This window comes from Herpailurus yagouaroundi, unplaced genomic scaffold, assembly GCF_014898765.1.
Source record: "Herpailurus yagouaroundi ecotype Mexico unplaced genomic scaffold, PumYag 185, whole genome shotgun sequence".
NCBI classification, from domain to species: domain Eukaryota; kingdom Metazoa; phylum Chordata; class Mammalia; order Carnivora; family Felidae; genus Herpailurus; species Herpailurus yagouaroundi.
Window position 1 is genome coordinate 17,947,192 of NW_024412416.1, and position 6,574 is coordinate 17,953,765.

At 35.8% G+C, this 6,574-nt stretch overlaps 1 protein-coding gene across 4 annotated transcripts in view; it reads left to right on the forward strand.

Annotated features, from left to right (window-relative positions):
• The window catches only part of LRRC28 (leucine rich repeat containing 28), a 152,652-nt gene that overhangs the window by 81,395 nt on the left and 64,683 nt on the right, over positions 1 to 6,574 (forward strand). The window lies entirely within an intron of this gene.

Sequence of the window (6,574 nt, forward strand, 5' to 3'; positions counted from 1 at the left end):
AAAAGAAAAGAAAAGAAAAGAAAAGAAAAGAAAAGAAAAGAAAAGAAAAGAAAGGAAGGAAGGAAAATGGCTAAGGAACGAATTGAATTCTGTAAATTTTATACCCAGAATAATTATTCTGCTTCTTTCTAATGTCCAGAGAATCAATATATAGGATTTTTAAAATTTTGCCTTAATATACATTTTATTTTTAACTTTTAGAAAGAATTTTGTTTTTGAAAATAATGTGTCACTGTTTTTATTTTTTATTTTAACATACACAGAAATTTACCCTTTGGTTGTGTCACCACCACCATCATCAAACACAGACAAAATCCCAGTTATCCCCTGAGATTCTCCTGTGCCCCTTGTACACCAGCCTTCATCCATCCTGTAGGACCTGTGTACTTTTATAAGTTTCATTATTTATTTTCTTCTGTTTGCTTTGGGTTTAGTTTTCACTTCTTTTTCTCATTTCTTAAGGTGGAAGTTTAGGTAAGGAGTTTGAAACTTTCTTTTCTAATATAGTCATTTAAGGCATTAAATTTTACACTAAGCACTTCCTTAACTGTATCCCATAAATTCTGATATGTTGCACCCTTTTCATTTCATCAAAATATTTTGTAATTTTCCTTATAATTTCTTTTATTTGTGGGTTGTTTAGAAGAGTGTTGTTTAAATTTCCAAATAATGGGAATTTCTCAGACTTCTTCCTGGTACTGATTTCTAACTTAATTTCATTTTGTTTACAGAACATACTTTGTATGATTTCAACACCTTTAAATTTAAAAAAAAATTTTTTTTTGATGTTTATTTTTGAGAGAGAGAGAGCATCAGCAGGGGAGGGGCAGAGAGAGAGGGAGACACAGAATCCAAAGCAGGCTTCAGTCTCTGAGCTGTCTGCATACAGCCTGATGTGGAGGTTGAACCCACAAACTGTGAGATCATGACCTGGGCTGAAGTTGGACGCTTAACCTACTGAGCCAGCCAGGTGCTCCTCATTTCAATACCTTTAAATATGAGACTTGTTTTTTGGTTGAGTGAATGGTCTTTACTGGAGAATGTACCATGTATACCTGAAAAGAAGGCATATTCTACTGTAGTGTTGTGTAAATGTCAAATTAGGTCTATGGGGTTGATAGTGTAGTATAAGTTTTATGCATCCTTGTTTACATTCTGTCTAGATATTCTATCAGTTATTGAGAATAATGTATTAGAAGCTCTACTTTTCCTTTCTGTTCTGTCAGTTTTTGCTTTATGTATGTTTGGGTCTTTAGAGTCTATGTACTTATAAATTGTTATACATTCCAGAAGGACTAATCGTTTTGTTGTCATGAAATGTTCCTATTTGTCTCTTAATAATATTTTTGCTTTAATGTCTATTTTTTCTGATATGAATATAGCTAGTCCTGATATGAATATAGCTAGTCTATTTCTCTTCTTGTTGTTTTTTGCATGGTTTATGTTTTTTTGCATCTGTTTTACTTTCAGCCTATTTGTAAAGTTAAATCTAAAGTGTGCTTCTTAAAGACAACATGGTGTTTCTTAGACCATCTGACATTCTTGTTAGATTGGGTTTTGTTTGTTGACATTCACTGTAATTGTTGATAAGGATGTGTTTACATCATACTTTTTGCTATTCGTATTCTACACAACTCATATCTATTATGTTCCTCTGTATCTCCTATATTGCCTTCTATTGACATTTTTTCATTTTTATTTGAGGTATAATTGCCATATAACATTATATTAGTTTCAAGTGTACAACATAATTGATATTTGTGTATACTGCAAAATGATCACTGCAATAAGCCTAGTTAACATCCATCACTATAGTTATAAAAATTTTTTTTCTTGTGATGAGGACTTTTAAGATTTATTCTCTTACCAACTTCCTTTTTTTTTTTAAGCAGTTTTTTAGAACTGCTTTTGCTGTACCTCATATAAGTTTCAGTATATTTTATTTCCATTTTCATTTGTCTCAAGGCTTTTTAAAAATTTTTCTCTTGATTTCTTCTTTGGCTCATTGGTTTTTCAGTAGCATGTTGTTTAATTTCCACATATTTGTGAATTTTCTAGTTTTCTTATAATTGATTTTTAGGTGTGTGTGTGTGTGTGTGTGTGTGTGTGTGTGTGTCACTGTCATCATACTTTCCTTCTTTGAACTTGTTATTTTTAGTTTTTTTTTATTTTTTAAAGTTAGTTCTAGCCCAGTATGGGACTTGAACTCATAACCCCAAGATCAAGAGTTGCCTGCTCTACCAACTAAGCCAGCCAGGTGCCATTCTTTTTAGTTCTTTCAATATATTTATTATAGCTGGTTTGAAGTCATTGTCTGCTACATTCAACATCTGGATCCACTTAGAATCATTTTCTGTTTATTAATGTTTTCCTGTGTATGGGTTATATTTTCTTGTCTTATTGCATATTTTGTAATTTTAAAAAAAATTTTTTTTTAACATTTATTTATTTTTGAGACAGAGAGAGACAGAGCATGAACGGGGGAGAGTCAGAGAGAGAGGGAGACACAGAATCCGAAACAGGCTCCAGGCTCTGAGTGGTCAGCACAGAGCCCGACACAGGGCTCGAACTCACAGACCGCGAGATCATGACCTGAGCCGAAGTCGGACTCTTAACCGACTGAGCCACCCAGGCGCCCCACATATTTTGTAATTTTTAATGGACACTTTAAATAATGTAGTAACTCTGGATTCTGATTTTTTTTTTTCCTACATGAGGATTATTGCTATTTCTGTGTACCAATTTGATATTCATAGTAATTTGCCTGGACTAAAAATATGAAATCCATTTCCCCTACAGTGTGTGACCACTTATTTCTCTGTGTTTTTTTTTCCTTCTTGTTTTAGTTTTAAGACTAACTTATTAGGATTTGATCTATGTAGCTTGGTGGTTGAACACCTTGAGCTAGTAAGACTTCTATTCTCTGTCAGTGGATCTGTGTGTGGATTCAGAAACCCATTTAACATTTAGGCAGTTTCCAGATGTACCCTATTATTTTCTGTTGGGCTCTCTCTTTTCTCCCATGTGCATGCTTGCAAATTCTCTGTAGACCTAGAATTTGTAAATCACTTGAACCCTGTATGGTCTTCCCTGTGTTTGCTCATGACTTCCTCTCAGCATGGTATATGTGGAGAGTCTGTCAAATTTCTTCCTGTTTCATATCCCATACCTCCTTGTTAAATGACCTATCTGCCCAATTTAGTGCTTGCCTCAACCAAGAACATCCCTCAGCCTCATAAAATCATTGGCCTCCCATGTTCATTTGTGACCAAAATTATGACAAATTATTAAGGACAGTAGGTTTTTCACTTTTCATTTCAAATCATGTCAGCCCCCTCCAGCAGTGAAACTGCTGGTTGTTTGTACTCTGCCCTGCCATATTAGAACTATTGTACCAACCAAGCTGGGTGGAGGGATAGGAGCCACCCCAAGCAAGCATCCCACGTATTTCCACTCTTTTTATTGGAAGTGCTGTCGTTTTTCATGAATAAGTGCTTCTCCATTTGTTGAAAACTTTTGGTCAGTTTCCAGAGTACTGAAATGGTTGCTTTTGATAGTTTATAGTTACTTTTTTAGGAGAAGATTTGGCAACCTTCTCACTTCATCCTACTGGAAGGCCCAGCTTTTTTTTTTCTTTTTGGTTGTTGTTTGCATGATACATGTTTTTATCACTTTATATTTAATCTTTGTATTTATATTTAAAATGGATTCCTTTTAGGGGCTCCTGGATAACTCAGTCAGTTGAGCATCCAACTCTTGATCTTGGCTCAGGTCACGATCCCAGGATCGTGGGATCAAGCCCCACGTTAGGCTCTGCACTGAGCATGGAGCCTGCTTTAGATTCTCTCTCCTCTTTCTCTGCCTCCCTCTTCCTCTACCCCTCTGCCTCACTCACACACTCTCTCTCTCTCTCTAAAACAAAAAAAAAATTTTAAAAATGGATTCCTTCTATACTAAGATCTTGTACTTCAATCCAATCCAGTAGTCTCTTTGAATTGGTGTCCTCATGATATTTGCTTTTTTTTTTTTTTTTTTTTTAGTTTTTCATTTATTTCTTCTTTAATTTCCTGGTATTTAATTTCCTAGTATTTAATTTCCTAGTATTCTTTACTAGATATTCTTTAACCTCCACGTAGTTTATTTTTTTCTTGTGGTTGATTTTAAATTTCATAGCATTGTGATCTGAAAATATGCATGGTATGATCTTGATCTTTTTGTACTTGTTGAGGGCCAATTTTTTTTTAATATTTTATTTATTTTTGAGAGTGAGACAGAGCACGAGCAGGGGAGGAGCAGAGAGAGTTGAGGACACAGAATCCAAAGCAGGCTCCAGGCTCTGAGCTGTCAGCACAGAGCCTGATGTGGGGCTCAAGCTCACAAACCACGAGATCATGACCTGAGCCAAATTCGGCCACTTAACCAACTGAGGTTGAGGGCTAATTTTTGACCCAGTATGTGGTCTATTCTGGAGAATGTTTCTTTGTTTTTTGTTTTTGTTTTAGTTTTAAAATATAATTTATTGTCAAGTTAGCTAACATACAGCGTATACAGTGTGCTCTTTGGTTTTGGGAGTAGATTGCTGTGATTCATTGCTTACATACAACACCCAGTGCTCATCCCAAGAAGTGCCCATCATCCATTTTCTCAATGCCCATCACCCATTTTCCCCCTCCCTCTCCCATTAACCCTCAGTTTATTTTCTGTATTTAAGAGTCTCTTATGGTTTGCCTCCCTCTCTGTTTGAAACTATTTTTTCCCCTTTCCTTACCCAGTGATCGAGAATGTTTTGTGTGCGCTTGAAAAGAATGTATATTCTGTTGCTTTAGGATGAAATGTTCTGAATATATTTGTTAAGTCCATCCAGTCCACTGTGTCATTCAAAACCATTGTTTTCTTGTTGATTTTCTGCTTAGAAGATAAGTCCATTGCTGTAAGTGAGGTGATAAGGCCTCCTAGTATTATGGTATTATTATCAATGAGTTCATATTTATTACTAATTTATTTATGTATTTGGGTACTCCAAAGTTGGGGGCATACATATGTACAACTGTTAGATCTTCTTGATGGATAACCCCCCTAATGAGGATATAATGCCCTTATTTATCTCTTGTTACAGTCTTTGTTTTAAAATCTGGTTTGTTGGTTTTTTATTTAAGTAATCTCTACATCCCATGTGGTGCTTGAACTCACAACCCCAAGATCAAGAGTCATGTGCTCCTCTGACTGAGCCAGGCGCCCCTGGGCTATTTCCTTTTAATGTTATTATTGACCTCTTTAGATTTAGGCCTACCATTTTATTATTAGTTTCCTGTTTGTAACCTCTAGTTTTGTTTCTTTATTCCCTCTTTCCTGTCTTTCCTGTTGTTTAAATATGTTTTAGTATTCTATTTTAATTCATTTATTGGCTTTATAGGCTTCTCTTTTTTAAAATTTATTTTATTTTTGGCTTATTGCATTAGAAGTCACATTATATGTATCTTTCAAAATCTTTGTGGAAACTCCTTTTGCTTTCCTCCACTGACCTTTGTGTTATACTTATCAGCAGTAGTACATCTTCATACATTGAAAATCATACCAGATAATGCTTTGTTTTTTGCCTTCAGCAGTCATGCATATCTTAAAGAACTTAAAAGAAGAAAAGTAGGTAGTCTATTAGATTACTCAGTTATAATAACTCTTAAATTTGAAGGCATAATGGCTAAAAATTAGAAAATTTGATGAAAGACCTAAATTTATAGGTTTAAAAAGCGCAGCTAAGGGGGCCTGGCTGGCTCCATTGGTAGAGCATGTAACTCTTGATCTTGGGGTCGTGAGTTCAAGTCCCAAATTGAGTGTCGAGTTTACTTAAAAAACTCAGCTATGACCGCAACTAAGATAAATCCAAAGAAAGTCATGTACAGATGTAGTCAGTCTGTTAATGACTAAAGTCAAAGAACACATCTTGAAAGTACTTAAAGAAATGATTCAGGTACCTGTGGGGTTTTCCTTGGACACCATGGAAGCTGGAGGACAGTGGAACATCTTTAAAGATGTACTGAGAGAAAAGAATGGCCAACCTAGAATTCTATATCTAATGAAAATAATCCTTAGGAAATTACAGTGATAATGATACTTCCAGTTAAAGGAGAACTAAGAGAAGTTGTTGTCAGCATACCTGCTCTACAAGAAACACTAAGTTTTTCAGTCTGACTGAACTGATAAAAGCAGGAATCTCAGATTTTCAGGAATGAAGGAAGAGCAGCAGAGTTACTTAAGAGCATCCTATTGTCCTGGCCTCAGTGTAATCTTCCGACTTGAACACATTTGCTAGATTTATGTTTGGCTGACAGTTGCCTAGTTTTTAGCTTGAGTCCACACTTACGATTCTGTTCCTTTATTTCTCCTGAAGTATTGCTATCCCCAGGCTTATTTCCTGTTTCTTTTGTTTAAGTTGGAATCTTAGGGGCACCTGGCTGGCTCAGTCATTTAAGTGTCCCACTTCAGGGGCGCCTGGGTGGCGCAGTCGGTTAAGCGTCTGACTTCAGCCAGGTCACGATCTCGCGGTCCGTGAGTTCAAGCCCCGCGTCGGGCTCTG